This window comes from Rhinatrema bivittatum, chromosome 10, assembly GCF_901001135.1.
Source record: "Rhinatrema bivittatum chromosome 10, aRhiBiv1.1, whole genome shotgun sequence".
Classification (NCBI taxonomy): domain Eukaryota; kingdom Metazoa; phylum Chordata; class Amphibia; order Gymnophiona; family Rhinatrematidae; genus Rhinatrema; species Rhinatrema bivittatum.
In genome coordinates, this window is record NC_042624.1 from 91120157 (window position 1) to 91138707 (window position 18551).

Consider the following 18551-nt stretch of genomic DNA (forward strand, 5'->3'; position numbering starts at 1 on the left):
GCCTTTATTGCAAAATTGACCAGTGTCCCAGATCCAAGAGGAGGAAAACTGGGCCAGTCTTACTTGTAATCTTACACTCCAAAGCTGTGTGTTATCTGTAGTTCCTGATTTTTCTTTTTGAAATCAGTGCTTCTGGGCCCATAATATATCAGAATAGAATTGTTCAAAACTCTGGACTGGCCTGCTATCTCCTTCTTGAAACTAGGTACCTTGACTGTTCTAGGATTGTCCCTGCTCTGATTTATTTTATGGCCAGGAGGCAGGACACCACATACAGCTAAAGGAAGGGAATGCAAAGAGCCATGAAACTGAGTCAAGGTTTCAGTTGAAAAAAAGGAAGCTTACCATTCAGGAGGTCTCACAACCTGCAACATTAAACTAAGAGCTTTCTATTCCTATGTCTCTGCATAGATTAAGGACTTCAAGAAGAAGGCTCAAGAGCTGTGCAGAAAGGAAGGGGAGTGGCTGGATTAGCTGCATGCCTGGCAGGAGGAGGCAAAAGGTATAGTCATTAAATGTCCATCAGGGAGATATCAACATGGTCTATGTTCTGCTTCCATCATAGGTCCCACTATTGCTCTTTCACTTTATAAGACCCTGTCATTTTCTAGAGCTTCAAGCAACCCTCATGTACATTAAATTCATCTTTGCCAATTCTCTAGGTCATGGATATCATTCTCTTAAAGCACTACTTGTAATGCACTCACACCAATTATTGAACTCAAAAGGGTGTTAGAATCTACTCCTAAACCTTTACCAGGGAATGTCAAGGTCTCCCATCCAACAGAGACCCATAGACTTGCAGCTGCATCATGGCCCTTGACAACATGCAGTCTAGGGCACACCCCAAAGCATACCATCCAGACAACTGAGCCTATCTCCAAGACCCTATCACCAGCTAGCACCATGTTGAAAAAAAATGGCTGTATAGAAATGTACATATCTCTGGGAACTTATCTATGGTCTTGCCACCTCCTAGACTACATGGGTATCCCACCACAATGAGCACCTCCCATTGCCTTCATCTTTGCCAGAAATACTTTGCCTTCTAATAGTTTGTATGATGCTACACATCATAACCTGGAGCATAGCAGCTGATTGTTTAACATACACTTTTTGCTCTGTTCACAGATAGCACCAGCTTGGAGGAGGAGGAGGAGGAGGAAGACTGCCCAGCCCTTTCTGTTGATATCAGTAGGGTCCACTACAAAGGAGCAGTAGCCACCACTGGTGGACCCTGCAGTGGCACAACAGCCACTTCCCCTTTTACACAGGAGGCCCTGGGCAAATATAGCCACCAATCCCTCTCCCATTCCTGGTAGAGCATCATCCCTTTTCTACTGCAGGACCTCTGGTTGTATGTCTTGAGGCTGACCAGCCATTTCTGGATGAGGGAAGTGACCAGCTCACTGGAGACCTTCCACTAGATTCTGTACTGTACCCCTTGGCTGAGAGGTGTCCTCAGTGGCTGGATCACCCAGTGCAGGCCCAGAGATCAGGTGTCTAGCAGCTATCAACCAGATGATGGAGGAGGATTTTAGTGGGATGTGACCCAACCTCAGGAGGATGATAGAGGTTATGAAGTACCTAACCCAGGCTCAAAAGGACTTCACATCTGCTCTTGAGCTAATAGTCATGAAGCAACTGCCACAGCCCCTCTAGGCCAATTGGGGCCTTGCCTCCAAAGGTTTGGGACATTTTCTATTTTATGTAAATAATTTTCCTCCTAGTTTTTCCCCACCACTTCCCACCTTTTGTTTATCATTATATATATTTTGACATAGTTTTAAAAGATTTAACATTTTTTATGTAAGATATTTTAGTATTAATATTCTGTATGTGTTTCTTTTTATTATACATGCAAAGGTTCATGTCCACCCCAAGTGAAGTCTCTTTCAGGATAGTTTATGGCAATCACTCTTTCACCTACACACTGCCATGCATATAGTTTGACATACAGTTTTGTCCTGTAATCTCTATCTTACACTCATTTACCCTTACAGCTGTCTATGTGTAACTTCTGGTTATTTGGGTATGCATTCTATACTTTGATCCCCTAAATAAACTTCCTGTAATGGACACAATACTTCAAAACTTTAAGCCTATATTTATCTCTTACCACCTCAAATTGTCTGAGAGGTGAGTGAAGCTAAACCACAAACACAAGTAGGGTCTATAAAGGGAGACATCTTGTATGCTTCCCCACCGCTAAAAGCTCTGAATGGGGAGACAAGGAACACACATTAAATGTCTCTTGCAACAACAGCATATCTTCAAGCAGAGAAGTGGTGTCATATAGTTATTTGGCAGGAACTCTATTCACCTTAAAGTGTCTGCAGAAAGTTCTAATCAGTCACCTTTTATTCCCAAAAGCTAGTGTTGTCAGAAAAAGGAAACAAAATCTGTCTTACCCCACAATGTTGAAGGGATACCTGAGTAATGCAGGTGACTGATGTTACTATTGCACCAAGGCTAACTTTCTCCTTGCTTGCATTGTTAACCTTCCTAATAGGGCCCAGCTTACCTTCTTAAGACTTCCAGCTGCAACTTCCTTCATCACTGTGCCCACATATCTATGAAATACCCACTTTCCAGTTGAGATCTGTCTGTCCATGTAGGCAAAGGGCTCTCCCTTTAAAGCTTCCAGCCATGAGCTATCAGACACTACTTGATGTGTCAATGTCCCACCCTCTCACCCACTTATAGGACCTGTAATTGGGAATTACACTAACACAGCAAGCTTTCATAGTTTGGATATCACCTGAAGCTGGGTGAGAACTGTATTTTTCCTCAGCTGCTTCCCATCCAGACATCAATTACACTACACAGAATTTGTAGATATAGCAAATAAGACCCAGTAGAAAATTCATTGCTTGATGTATTCAAATACACAGGACACATTCACTTTCTAGAAAGATTGTTAGCTGCTGACTGAAGATTCTTTTCTTTATTGATAAAATACCAGGTATAAAGAATGAAAGAAAAGGCAAAAATAAAAAAATTCCAGGATTCAGATCATGAGTTAAACATCTACACATGCCTTGCTTTCCTTACACCCTATATATAGCTCATGGTTATGGGTTAGCTGCAGGCTTCATGTCACTGGGGACAGGCAGAGCCAATCCAGGTGTTACCACCATTGAAAACAATAGGGATAAATCCTGGATTGGCTCTGACTATCCCTGATGACATGGAGCCTACAGCTAACTCAATTAAGGACCACCTCTTAACACCTATGGGAAAAAATAATCATATACCACAACTTTACAATGTTGAATATGCATGTATTAAGCCAATATAGGCCATTATAACTTATGTGTGATAATGTGCTATTTATTTTTATTTCACGCATTAATTATATACATGTACATTCTGGCCCTCTGTACATGCATTCACAAGTCTTTTATGCTTAAATGCGTGTATATAAAAGCAAAAATCATTGCCTGACTTCTAGTACCATATCTGGAAGAAGTGGAGTATTGCTAGGGAAGCCTAACTTCCAGCTATGGCAGGTAGACCTTCTGGTGAATGAAGTAATGAACTTCCAGCATAGCTTACATGGGAAGGAGTCACAAAAAGTGGGACCTAGGAGAAAATGCACCACTGACTCAACGTAGTCTTCAACAATAACATCAGAATGCAACACCAGAGCCAGAAGTGGTGAGACCTCCATCTCCAAGTCAAGAAGAAATAGACCAGGATGAGAGAAACGGTGCCTGCAAGCCAAATTACTTTCACACAGGCAGAATAGGTGGTATTCAGCATCAGCACCATTTCTGAGGCATCTGTGAAGGTTGTGAGAAATTTGGACACTTTACATCCTCAAGGCCAACAAGGTGAGCAATGTTTATAAAAAAGGCCATTAATATGTCAACACTTTAATAATGTGCAAAGCCATAACTAGATATGTAAATGGGGTATACTTGAAATATTTACTAGATTGGATGAATATGAAAAAATATCTGAAAACAAGTAAAAACAAAACATTAATCAAAAAAGAGTGAAAAGCAATGGTATTATTCTTGTGTACACTGCTGATCCCAAATGCACAAACAGAAGTACTGAAAAAGTAATCACTGCCAATACCACTGGAAAAAAAACACTCAAAATAATACTAGGGGTGGAAAGAAGAAAAAATGTTTTGTTCATTTTTGAGAGGGTTGGTTTTCCATGAATGTCTTTGTGATGGAGCAAGTAAGTTATTTCAATTTTTGCATCTCAGCTGAGACCCTGGTGTTGCACTTGGGCCTAGGCCATAGCTCCTGCATCAGACTGCAGCTTATGCCTAGGTGAGGTCCCATCTTCAGGCCTAGGCCTTGGCACGACAGATCACTTTTTTTTTTTTTCAAAATGAAGCATGAAAACAAATGAAATGACATTGGATTTTCAATTGTTTTGCTTTGAGAATGAAATGAAACTAACTTAAATAAGAGATAGGTCCTCTTATCAGCCTTACTAAGTAGCTTGCTGAAATAATCTCTTTGCTTACCTAACCTCAAAAAGATAGAATTTAGTAGTTTCTTTGAGCCATAATTCCATTTCAGGAGCTCTTGTTTTGCATCATTTTCTTTCAATTTGTTGCAATTGATGCTTAAAAGTTTTTAAACCTGAGTGAATCCACATGCATTCACCTCTTGATTTTGAGATGCAATAAAAAGGTGGGGGCTACCTGATCATAAGCTTCTTTTAAATGAGAGATCTTCATATCCAAAGGAAGATAGGTAAAGTCCTAAAGAAAAATCTATTACTGTGCTGGAGCAGTTAAATCAGAAATATAACTTTGCCTTACAAGAAACCTCTGTTTGATAGGAATAGAAAGAGAAACCAAACAATATAAAGAACAAAAATCATAGTAGGATCTGTGCATACAAATAGTATCAGTTTTATTGAGGCAAGGGGAATGTTGAGTACCTCAGTTAAAAAAAATTAAATCCAGAACATGCCCTGCTTTATGGGTTGGTTTATCAATCCATTGAGTCAATGATTAGTCAGCTATTGTAGCAAAATATTTAACCTCATCATGGGTCTGTCTTGTTCAACATGCATGAAGATTAAAGTCAATGAGAAAAGGGAGATGAGAACTTTTTAAGATATATTCATTAATAACAAAAATCAATTCAGTAAGTGGGAGGTTGATATACAAGTAAGAAATTGAATTTCAGGGTTTTATTAAATTTGAAAAACAAATATTCCATGATATTACTGGAACAAATAGCCAATTTGTTCAAATGAAGAGACTGATGAAATAATGTCGCCACTCCTCTGCCTTTTTTTAAATCTGGCTTTTTCCAAGAAAGAGTAATTCGAGAGACATGCATGCTGAAGGCAGGCAGCAGAATCCCCAAGCTGCAACCAGGTTTCTGTTATGAATAAGGCATGTAATTTGTATTCATTAATTATAACCAGTAAGAGAGGGTATCAGTCATTAATGGTGCATGCATTGAGAAGCACACAATTTAAAAGCAAAGAGGGCAAGAAGGAAATTGCTGAAGAAACAGGTTGTTGAAATTCGGTAACTATTTGCTGGAGTATCCTAGGTCTAGGTAAAACATAAGGCCTGCTTGTGTTTTAATGGGAGCAAAGTTTTCCACTAGCAAGACGTACTGGAATAGGAAAAGGATCAGCCATAGTGCAATCTCAAAACAAAAATAAACATACCAACATGTAAGAGCAGCAGAAGGACATTTTAACCCCAAAATTTCTATTGCAATGGCTTGCGAAGGCCGCATGAAGGAGCATAAGAAAGGACCACGCCTTTAGTGTGTCACAAGGTGTGCGGTACCTCCAACATCAATGTGGGTCCTAAGCACCAGGAGGGTGACCCATGATGTCAGCTAGTGGGAGAGGGTTGAGGTCTGAAGTGCCAGTTAAAAGAGGAGCAGAGCAGTCAGTCAGATTCCATATTAGGAGCTACCACCCAGGAAAGAGATCCAGGTGTCATAGTGGATAATACATTAAAATCGTCGGCTCAGTGTGCTGTGGCAGTCAAAAAAGCAAACAGAATGTTAGGAATTATTAGGAAGGGAATGGTGAATAAAACGGAAAAGGTCTTAATGACTCTGTATCACTCCATGGTGAGACCGCACCTAGAAGCTGTGTACAATTCTGGACACCGTATCTCAAAAAAGATATAGTTGCGATGGAGAAGGTTCAGAGAATAGCGATAAAGGGGATGGAACAGCTCCCTATGAGGAAAGGTTAGGGCTGTTCAGCTTGAAGAAAAGATGGCTAAGGGGGGATATGATAGAGGTGTTTAAAATCATGAAAGGTCTAGAACGGGTAAATATGAATCGGTTATTTACTCTTTCAGATAAAAGAAGGACTGGGGGGCACTCCATGAAGTTAGCTTGTAGCGCATTTAAAATTAATTGGAGAAAATTCTTTTTCACTCAACGCACAATTAAACTCTGGAATTTGTTGCCAGGAGATGTGGTTAGTGCACTTAGTGTAGTTGGGTTTAAAAAAGGTTTGGATAAGTTCTTGGAGGAGAAGTCCATTACCTGCTATTAAGTTCACTTAGAGAATAGCCACTGCCATTAGCAATGGTTACATGGAATAGACTTAGTTTTTGGGTACTTGCCAGGTTCTTATGGCCTGGATTGGCCACTGTTGGAAACAGGATACTGGGCATGATGGACCCTTGGTCTGACCCTGTATGGCAATTTCTTATGCTCTTATGTTCTTAGAGAAGAGAAAAAACAACCTCCTCCAATTTGTTAAATTCCCGTTTTCTTAGAATTTAAAATTAAGCCACTCTGTTTTAACCAATCACTTATTGCCAATATATAGTCTTCACACATTTTTAAGACCCCCTCAGGATCCAACCCCAAACTCAATAAAATCTGTATATCATCTGCGTATACAGATGATGTACAGATTTTAGTGAATATGGAGGGGGGTGAATGGTGGAGTGTCCCAGGGATCTGTTCTGGGACCGCTGCTTTTTAATATGTTTATGAATGACCTGGAAATGAGAACAAGTGAGGTGATCGGATTTGCAGGTGATGCGGGGTTGTTCAAAGTTGTTAAATCACAAGAAAATTCTTTTCACTCTGTGCATAGTTAAGCTCTGGAATTCATTGCCAGAAGTTGTGGTTACAGTAGGTGGGGTAGATTTTACAAATTTGCGCACACGCGTACTTTTGTTCGCGCACCAGTCACAAACAAGAGTACGCGGGATTTTAATAGATACGCGCGTAGCCACGTGTATCTGTTAAAATCCAGGATCGGTGCACACAAGGCTGTTCAAAATCGGCAGCCTGCGCGCACCCAGCCGCGCAGCCTGCCTTCATTCCCTCCGAGGCCGCTCCAAAATCGGAGCGGCCTCGGAGGGAACTTTCCTTCCACCCCCCTGCACCTTCCCTTCCCTTCCCCTACTTAACCCACCCCCCCAGCCCTACCTAAACCCCCCCTACCTTTGTTGCACAAGTTACGCCTGCCCGAGGCAGGCATAACTTGCGCGCGCCTGGCCGGTCACCGGTGCGTGATTCCCAGGCCCGGGAGCCATTTTGGAGGCCTCAGCCACGCCCCCGAAACACCCCTGGGCCGGAACCACGCCCGTGGCCCTGCCCCCAAATGACGTGCCGGCATGACACGCCCCCTGCCAAGCCTACTCAACATAGGCTTGGTGCATTAGGGATGTGCAGAGCAAAATTTTATGTTCATATTTTTTATGTCCGAAAGGGGGTCCCACTTGCGGCCAGTATGGACATAAAAAAAATCCAATGAGTTGGGTATATGTACATATGTGCAAAAAAAAAATTTAAACCCCCTCACCCTCCTTAATCCCCCCCCCAGACTTACCACAACTCCCTGGTGATCGAGCGAGGAGTGAGGACGTCATTTCTGCAATCCTTGGCGAGAAGCATGTGACGTCGGTGGCACGTCGAGTGACGCGGCGTCACGTGATTCCCGGCTCGTTCGCGCCGGACGGCTCGTTCGGCCCAAAAAGAACTTTTGGCCAGCTTGGGGGGGCCTCCTGACCCCCCCAAGCTGGCCAAAAGTTCTTTTTGGGCCGAACGAGCCGTCCGGCGCGAACGAGCCGGGAATCACGTGACGCCGACGTCACGTGATTCCCGGCAAGTTCGCGCCGGACGGCTCGTTCGGCCCAAAAAGAACTTTTGGCCAGCTTGGGGGGGCCTCCTGACCCCCTCAAGCTGGCCAAAAGTTCTTTTTGGGCCGAACGAGCCGTCCGGCGCGAACTTGCCGGGAATCACGTGACGTCGCGTCTGAGTGACGCGGCGCCACGTGATTCCCGGCTCGTTCGCGCCGGACGGCTCGTTCGGCCCAAAAAGAACTTTTGGCCAGCTTGGGGGGGCCTCCTGACCCCCTCAAGCTGGCCAAAAGTTCTTTTTGGGCCGAACGAGCCGTCCGGCGCGAACGAGCCGGGAATCACGTGACGCCGGCGTCACTCGACGTGCCGCCGATGTCACATGCTTCTCGCCAAGGATTGCAGAAATGGCGTCCTCACTCCTCGCTCCATCACCAGGGAGTTGTGGTAAGTCGGGGGGGGGATTAAGGAGGGTGAGGGGGTTTATATTTTTATTTTGGCTCAACAATCGCGATTTCCAACATATCGAACATATCTATGTTCGATATGTGGGAAATCCGATCGTTTATGTCGAATCAATTTTTTAAGTAAAAAAAAAATATGAGTTGCGTTTTACTAATGCGGTCAATCCGAATGCACACCCCTATGGTGCATGCAGGGGGAACTTCGGGCAGGTTTTCGGGGGGTACGCATGTATCTTACACGCGTACCCCTTTGAAAATCTGGCCCTTAGTATAACTGCGATTAAAAAAGGTTTGGATAAGTTGTACATATTTGTACAACTTATCCAAATACTTGTACATATTTTTTCCTTATGTACCAGTTTCACCCTCCCCTGCCCCCTCCTCTGTCTCGATCACCCCACCCCCTCCTTCCATAAGTTATCTAGTTATTTGCTCCGTTTTTTTTGTTTTTTTTTTAGCTTATGTTTTACACTGTTTCTTGTAAAGGCTTTGCCTATATATCCTTGTTGTAAGTTATCTGTAAACCGGCACAATGTGCAAACGGTTGCCGGTATATAAAATTAAATAAATAAATAAAAAAAAATAAAAAGTTCCTAGAGGAAAAATCTATAAACTGCTATCTACCTTATAAATGGCCTGTGACCGACGGCCCGCAAATGCGCAGTAGAGACCAGCTCTACCGCGCATGTGCGGGCGAGCACGTCGCTCTGAGGCAGCTTCAGAAAGAAAAAAAAAATGGCGGCGTCCAGTGGCAGCAGCGGCGGTACCGGCAGCGGGCGGCGACGGCGGTAGCGAGCGACAGCGGTAGCGGCGACGGCGGTAGCGAGCGGCGGCGGTGGCGACGGCGGTAGCGGGCGGTAGCGAGGGAGGGAGAAGAGAGAGAGAGGGAGGGAGGGACTGAGTGGGAGGGAGGGACGGAGAGAGAGAGTGGGAGGGAGTGACTGAGTGAGGGGGAGGGATTGAGTGAGAGGGAGGGAGTGGGACTGAGGGAGAGGGGGGACTGAGTGAGAGGGAGAGGGGGGACTGAGGGAGGGAGTGGGACTGGGAGAGAGAGGGAGAGGGAGGGAGTGGGACTGAGGGAGAGTGAGTGGGACTGAGTGAGTGGGAGGGAGGGATTGAGTGAGGGGGAGGGACTGAGGGAGGGAGTGGGACTGAGGGAGAGGACGGAGGGAGTGGGGACTGAGTGAGAGTGAGTGGGACTGAGTGAGTGAGAGGGAGGGAGAGAGGGGGGAGGGAGTGAGTGAGACTGAGTGGGAGGGAGGGACTGAGTGATAGGAGAGGGAGGGTGGGGAGGAGTGGGTGAGGGAGGGGGTGGTGAAGAGTGAGGGGAGAGAGAAAGAGGGGGAGGTGAGAGACAGAGGGATGTAGCCCGTTTTAACGGGCTTAACGGCTTGTTAATTAATAAGCAATAGTAGCTTGAGATGTATTTAATGTTAGGGTACTTGCCAGGTACTTGTGACTTGGATTAGCCACTGTTGGAAACAGGATACTGGGCATGATGGACCTTTGGTCTGACCCAGTTTGGCAGTTCTTATCTTTTTGTTGATCTTTGAAAAGGTATTTCTTCCTCCAAAGTCTTTAATATATCATTTCAAGAATTACAAGTGGCTTTTGGGCTTTTTAATTTTTATATCTAGCATGAATGCTTATGTTGGTAGTGTAATGTCATATATATATATATATATATATATATATATAAATATAAATACACACATACAGAGTGGGCATATCTTGCAGCAAATCCTGAAAGTTCATTTATGTCAATGACACATATATAGTGAATAGGGCCAATGCAATCATGGACCTCTGTGGCTGTTAATGAGGTTCAAATTCATCTGATCTTAACCACATGATAAATTTGCAGAGAGGAAGATTGCAGATGGCGCTTGTAGTTTTCTGTTAGAATATACAGATGAGCCTGAGTGTTTCATACCACTGGATAACTCTTGAAAGTTTCAGCACTATGCTGTCAGGGACAGGGGCCCTCATTCCCACAGAGGATTCAGATATCCAGGAATATGGTGGGTTCTGATAGACTAAGGCCTGGGGTGAAGATACATCTACTGTCCGAACTGATATCCTTACATATTGCCTTTTCTGCACTGAGAACTGAAGCTACTCCTCCAACAGACTGTAATCTCCTGGTTAGCTTTGTCTCTTGTCTAGCAACAGCATAGAATGTTTATTAATTTAAAGATGGTAAATATTGTTTTGTATTTTAATTATTTGTATATATTTTAATTTGTTTGTAATCTACTTAGTAAGGAATCCTGTATAGGGTGTCACATGTATGACATGCATCGAGTGTCACATGTATGATTTTTTACCCACTGGTGAGAAGTTGTACATGTGCATGCGATGCAAAGAGCTCCTGTCTCTCAGAGAACAAGTCCGATCTCTGGAGGCTAAGTGGCAGACTTGGAAGAGCTGAGGCAGACAGAGAGGTATATGGATGAGACCTTCAGGGACATAGTAACCAAGTCCCAACTTCAGACTGGCAGCCCTGGTGCTGCCTTGGAGGAAGAAGGTCTCATGATGGGAAAGCACCAACCAGGTGCAGCAGGAAAGGATCCTGTAGCAAGGACCTGCTCTCCAGGTGATGCATTGTCCTTTCGCACTGAGGATATCCCCCCAAGGACTACTGCCCAGGTAGAGAGTCCATCAAGCTAGGTTGAGAGAACACTGCCCAAATCTCATCTTGGAGTGAGTTTCCTCACTCTGAAGGCCATCAGATCTTCTTCACAAGAGACCACTGTTCTGTTCGTACATGTCACATAGAATGTCAAAGTGGCCCCTAACCCCTACACTCATACCTAAATCCCACCTCCAGTTACTAGGTGGGCCTACCATAGGGATACAAATACCTACCTCTGGGGATGACATTATGGCCAGTGTCTCTCTCTACTCTCTCTCTCTCTCTCTCTCTCTCTCTCTCTCTCTCTCTCACACACACACACACACAAAAAAATGGTCCTCCCAGTGTTCATATGCAGGAAATACAACAGGTCTGACACCTATCACAAACTCAGACAATGTACACTAACTTAGCTCTTTGCATAGCAATAAACCACACCCCTTTTGCTATCACATGCAGTACTTACCACATTTTGATAAATCCAGGCCTGAGGTTGGTTAAGTGACAAATCCCCATTACATTCCACCCCAGGGTGCAGAAAAGGATTACTCCCCTCCCCAGAAAAAATAAATAATAAAAAAATTCTTGCTAAAGAGACACATGAGTGTCAAGAGCAGAAATAGCAGCAGGCAGGTAAATTTGCTAGAGTTGTAGCAGCTGACCTTTGTATTAGCCCCATGCCTGTAGCTTAAATAAGAAGTAACTAGGTCCCCAAATGGTCAGACTTGCGGGTCCCTAACACTGTGAAGGAAATCATATGAAGGGCATGGCATAAAAATATTGCTGTTCATGGCCAGAAGTGTGGGGCTGTTTGAGTTTGTAAATGCCCTGTGCTTTTGACAAAGCTGATGAGAGATGATGGGATAAAGAACCTCAATGAAACTCTGCCAAGATACATCTCGCGTTCACTTGTGGGGTGATACAGCTGCTGCTTCAGCCACCTCTCCACCTCATGAGTCCTATTTTCTTCAGGCTGCATGGGTCCAACCATTATTGCTTCTTCTTCGGGCCTTGCAGATGCCACTCTGCCTCACTGCCTTATTCTTCTGGACCTGCAAAGCCAGCTGCTTCTTCAGGCTATGTGGCCATCAGTGCTGTTGTGTCTCCTTTCTTCCATTTCCGTGGGCTCAACCAATGCTACTTCTTCAGGAGCACAGGCCAGCCCACCGACGCTGCAGCTGCTTCTGCACCTTCAGGCCGCACCAGCTGGAGAGTCTTCTTTAGAGGCAGCGCAGTGGAGGTCTGGCCAGCACAGCCTGAAGGAACAGCACAGTACCAGGGTCTGATTCTAATCAGGGCTGGTGGAAGCACTAGGTGGCTGCCCCTAAACTTATGGTGCTCCAGCTGCCTAGTGCTTCCACCAGCCCTGTTGGATTTCGATTTTGATTTGCCAGAGATTGTTTTGGCCACCATCATAGTTAATACAGTTTATTTTAGTTAGCGTTATATTTGTGCAGTTTTTTGTTTTAGATCTATTACTGACTAAAGAGCAAATCCAGTGACTCAGTTGAATATTGTTATTTTTCTTCAAGTTTACAATAGCTTTGCTTTTCTGATTAGTTTTTCCTTAGTAAGTACACTTTGCTTGAGTGCATTTTTATTTCTAAAAATGTTAATTAGGAGCTGTAATCTTCTATAAGTATTTGAATTTAGTAATGGAATTTTGCTTTGAATCTCATTAAGAATAAGACTAATGTGGATCTCAGATGAACTACAGTATGCCGCTTAGATGTAACAGGACTGAATGCATATTCTCATCTACGCTTAAGACAAAAGAGATATGAAATTCCTACTAATCTTGCAGGATATCTGTAAAATATTATATACTACTGAAATAGCATCTTAAAAGAATCTAAAATTACAGGGAAAACATGTTGTGATTATCTAGTGGCTGTTACTATGTAGTCTTATGTTTGATTAAAAATACTGAACTAAGGCAGTTGTAGTGCAGGATATAACCCTGGCAGCCTGGACATTCCCCCCCCCCCCCCACCCCCATTCCACCTGCGACCTGCAAGTTTAAGACTTCAACTCCTAAATAAGCCAGACACACTCTGTTGTTAATAAGAAAGGCCGCAGCTTTATTGAACAAACGACACAATAATACCTACTGTACCCAAGCCGTGAACCTCCCATGCGGTATCACCACACTGCCCACAATCTACTATCTGCCTCACTTGAGCAAGACAGCTATGGTGTATCCGCCCCTCCCCCCGCCATGTCGAGCAAGGGGGGGTCCACACCTCTGGGTGCCACCACACCCATTGCCCCTTTGCAACCTTCCTTGACAGGACAAAGTCCATTGATTGCCCCAAGCAGCAAGTCCTGCCCTATCAAGACAATATCCAGCCATAAATATCCAGCCATAATATTAATTCTTTTAAGGCAACCACCATCATACCCTTTTCAAGTCTCTCTACTGTGAATATCATCTGTACAGTTGGGGTCTCATGGCCTTTCTGTTTCCTGCTCATTTTGATCAGAACCAGTTCATTGATTGGTTTATTTATCTAACTGTTTATTTAAAATTATTATTGAAAATTATTATCAAATTACATGTTGACTGTCTAACTGTTTAACTATTTATATGTTCACCTGTTCACCTGTTCACTGTAAATAAGCCATGTTAACGGTTTTTAATGTTATAATGTAAAAAGCCCCGGCCATACAAGCCACGGGCGAGTTCCTTTTCTCTGTAAACCGGAATGATTTGTATCTAATGCAGGAATTTCGGTATAGAAAAATTAAAAATAAATAAATAAATAAATAAATGCCAGACAAATGTACCAAATCCTGCCTGTAGGGCCCCCCCCCGTATTGACCATCTGCCCACTCATGTTGAATCTGGTGGCCCCCTAAACCCTGCATGCATGTGACCACCTGCCTGTTCAACTTCTTGTGCCCCCTATTCCACAGCTTCGAGTTGCCCCATATTTTACACAGTATAATGTAGGACCATAAAAAGCAACTGTGCCTGAATGCTAATGCTCTGAAGTCCTCTCTGATGGTCTTAAACAAATGCCTGGAGAACACTCTGCCTAGATCCTTTCCACCCAAGTGAATAATGATAACATGCGGAAGTGCTCTCTCGCCTTCTTGGCTGCCCAATGAGTGAATGAAGGAATGTCCAACAATCCAGATGTTCCTTCGCCTGCCCCCCCCCCCCCCCCCAATGTACAAGTTAACTGTGGACAACTTTCATCTTCCTATCTTCTGTGCTGTTTGAAAGATCAAGCCAACCCTCGCTGCACCAATGTTGTAGGCTCTGCATCTGTGTTCAGAACCTGCATGCCTTTGTTGCCATTCACTTTTTAGGCCTCTAAATTTAGGAACTCATAATAAATTTTCAAAAGGGCCAATTTACGACTCTAACTCCAAAAGTTGGGAGCTTAAACTCTTTGAACATCGACCCCTTAGTATTTCTGGCCCTATATTTGTATTAATTTTATAGTGGGAAAAAGGTAATTAACAATGTAGGACAAGTCAATTTTAGGTACATTTGATCCCAACCCAAAGCTCACCCTGTTGGAGAGGCTGGATGAGATATAGAACTACTGATCCTTCTCTAGACTTAGATTTAATGAGTGCCCTATGACTTAACCCGTATTATCTTCACTTGTAAAGACCTTTGGAATCTAATGTTTCTATAGGGGTAGAGTAAAAATTTGACATCATACCTCTGACATTTCATCACATTCTTAAAACCCTCTAAGACAGCACAATCTACAGGGCAAAACAAAGTCAGACCAGTAAGTAGAAAGGGACTTGTCAGTTCTGTGAAACATAAAACAGAAATTTAATGACAAATATCTAAAGTAGGCAGCTTTATAGTGAGGGTCCTCTGTAACCCAACTACATTCTAAATGAAAATATAAAATTAGTGAATTATTCACTCAGACCCCAAAAATAAAAAAAATATAAAATGATGGTGCCCAGCCTTAGAAACTGTGTTCTGTAGTACAAGTTATAATGAAATGGGGGAAATCAGAAAGGCACTGGAGTCTTGCACAGTGGGAACATCAACTTATTGTTATATATACTTTAAAACAAATTGTATTCATAGAATGTGCCTACTGCATCTGTGAATAATAGAACAGTAAAATATGTTTTCCAGTCATATTTATCAAGCTTTAAGTCAGTGTTCTGAAAAGGTTTGTTTGGGAAAATATTCAATATATTCCACTGACCCACAGAATCAACATCTCACCTGAGCACTTTGCTTGTAGTCTTGCTTTGTTCCTATTCATAAATCTGTGTCTTATTTAAAACTATACAACACACTGCTGCCATACTGTAAAAAAATAATATATATGATGACTTGGCAAAGAGAAATTGTACATTTCATAGTGTAATAAGGAGCAATAGTCCTAAAACAAAAATCTCTCTGCCTTTTAAAGCCCCTATAAAATCAGGCTATTTCTGAAAACAAAAAAAAATTATATTGTTACATAGGGGCATATGCATAAAAACTTATGCTAAAAAATATTTAGTGTTCAAGTAAGTAAAAATGTAGTGTGCAAGACACCTTAATGAGTTTTGTCATGTTCGCATTAAATTACTGCCACACTAGCATGTCCATGGTAGTTAGATGCATAGTAACCAAAATACCTACAGCACGTCAAGCATGTTAACTACCTCCTGAAATCCTCCATGCTAATGAGCTCTTTCCCTTTCAGATGGTTAAGCACAAGGGATTTCTGCTCCCCCACCTGATTCTGGCTTACAATGAAAGGCCCCCTCCTGACCCTTACCACCAACCTTACCAGCATCAGATTTTCTACCTCATAGGGGAGCCTTCCTTCCCGCTGCTGCCCAGTGTAACCCCTGAGACATTCCCCGCCATGGCACTTCTGTAACATCCCTCTGAGGTGCAGCCAGAAGAATGGGACATTCCAAACAGAAGGAACATTGTAGGCCTCCTACCTGGACCATAGCCAATGCCAAATGGTGAAACACCTTCTAGAAATATCAGAGGGTGTCGGCTGTGGTGGGGAGGAGTGAATGGCCTCTGGGGGGGGGGGGATGTCTCGGAGGGGGGACCTCTCTAGTGGGGATAGAATGCTTCAAGAATGTTTGCTGAGGAGTGAGGCTTGTCATAGGGCAACAGGGTTCCTGCAATGCAGGGGGGGGAAATAAGCTGTGCAAATCTTTTTTGAGGGAAGAGGTGGGAGGAGCTTCCTGTGCAGATGCAGGAAGAAGAGGAGAAGAAATCAACTCTGCTAACCACCTGAAAGTGAAGGCCAGTTAGCGTGGGGTATTTTGACTTTTCGTATACCGTAAAATTTGAATACCTAGTCAAAAGCAGGTTAAACTTTTATCCTTTACTAAGCTTATGAAAAACAGCAAGTGAAGAGAACATATCACACTATTTTCCATTGGCTCAGTAAAACCTATTTAGCATATGACACTACCACTTTTAATTAGCATAACCTTGTTAATATCATGAGGGAGCAGCTTCATATGCTCGTTAAGGCCTCGATGTATAACATGCTCTTTTAGTGCACGTGAAAGTCCCTTTATGTGAATCTAAAATGTATTGCATAGACCCCCATGAACTCTGAAATTTCTGTCCTTTCTTGTCCTATTTCCAAAGGAAAAGTAAGCTTCTGAGATTGTGATGTATGCATTTTATATGTGTTGACTTTCCCCCTTATAGTTGTTTTGTGAGACCTATCCATATCAGATTTACAAGACATGTTGAGGGGTGGAGGTGGGGGGAAGAGACAGGGGTGGTTTGTTTTTAAATTCATGCATTTGCATACACTGTGTACAAGTGCAATCCTGGAATGTTAGCTCCTTAAGTTTTGGGTGAAACTTCTTGTTTGTTCTTGTTTTACATCCTGCAAATGCTTCAGCTGTAAAAATAAGCTTTTACTGTAATGTTATTTCTTTCGTGCTTCCTGGCATATTTCTTCTTGCTGATCTTCAAATCTTGTCTGACTTCTGACCCCTAGCTTAGTCTTGGTGGGTCAGAAAGCTTTTTTTTACTGGCTTCCAGAAAGGACCGGAGAGTAAGGTTCAGAGTTGTTGGACAGGGAAATTATTATTCCTGACATGAGTTGCCTCTGAAATTATGGAATACATCTTCTTTCTTTTTAAGCACAAAGCTGTGTTTTATTACCTCTGAAAAATATGTCCAACAAATAAACTGTATAGACACACCATGAAGAATCATATTTTCAAGATGTTCAAGTATCGGTCAGTGATAGATAATACTAATTCATATGTCCATGATCATAGAGTTGTTTTTTAAGCTATAGTTCATCTAAAATATATCTTGAAATAGGGAAGACCAAAATGAACTGTATACAGGACATTGTTTAATGAGAATTTGTTATTCTGACACTGTATCTAATAACCTTTAGTCCTGTTTTAATTTCTAATCCACCCTCTTCAGCTTCACTGAGAAGTTTATTTATACTGGACAATAGGTATAATAAAACTTGGTGTTTATCTGCATATCTGAAATGGCTGCGATCTTTGGAGGTAGCAGCTAATCTTCCTTATATAGAAGGATGCTGAGTAGGCTTAAAGTTTTCCTGCTTCCAGAATGCAATGTAATTATAAGACATGATTATGACTGATTATAATCAATCAGCATAGTCTTAAGTATAATTTTCATTGCTGCAGCTGTGGTTAGATTAAATCATAGAATAAGTAACACTTTCTTCTAGAAAATGAGGAATTATTTGAATAAACCCAAATTCTTATATGGCAAATCTTTTAATATCTATGGGCTTAATTCAACACCCAGTATTTTGGGGCTCCGGTTGGTGAATATCTAGGGCTAGTTGGGTTTTGCTGAATAGTTACTGTTGTAATATGGGATGTGCATGAGCTCTTTGTAGATTATATTAACTAGATTAGGCATAAATGAAAAAAGAAAAAAAAAAGATATTTGGAGTGTAGAGCCTCTATAGATGTCGCATCTGTGACCTCCTTTCCACTTATTGTCTGACCCATAAAGTTAATCCACCCACATGCTTCTATCACTTTTATTGAACTTGAATATCTCCTGGCTGAGGTGCTAATGCAGCTACACAGCTTCCATTTTAGTTTCTGGGAGCAATTCTGACTCGCTTTGCTTTGAACTCATTTGCACCCTTTTGGTATATGTTTAGCAGATCATTATTGAAGTCTTTTTAGCACTTTTTGAACATTCATTTTAGTAGTAGATAAAATATATTTAAATGGAGACAGTTTCATTGGGTCCAATGCTTAAATCTTTCCTGCTATGAGGGATTTTCTCCATTTTTTCAGTTTTTATGGGTGTCAGTACCATATTAATTTACATTTCAGTGCCATTTTTTTTTTTTGGCTGTGCTACTGCAGCTACACAGCTCCTATTAGTCTATGAGAGCAATTTTGGCACACTTCTTTTCCTTTAATGGCAAAAACAGGA

General features: G+C 42.5%; 1 long non-coding RNA gene across 2 annotated transcripts in view; it reads left to right on the forward strand.

Annotated features, from left to right (window-relative positions):
* Positions 1-2064, forward strand: part of LOC115100439 — a 57867-nt gene extending 55803 nt beyond the window's left edge. For both annotated transcript variants that reach the window (XR_003859062.1, XR_003859063.1), the window contains 2 exons: positions 412-502; positions 1132-2064. This is a non-coding gene — a long non-coding RNA (uncharacterized LOC115100439). The remainder of the gene's footprint in view (positions 1-411; positions 503-1131) is intronic.
* Positions 2065-18551: the final 16487 nt, after the last annotated feature.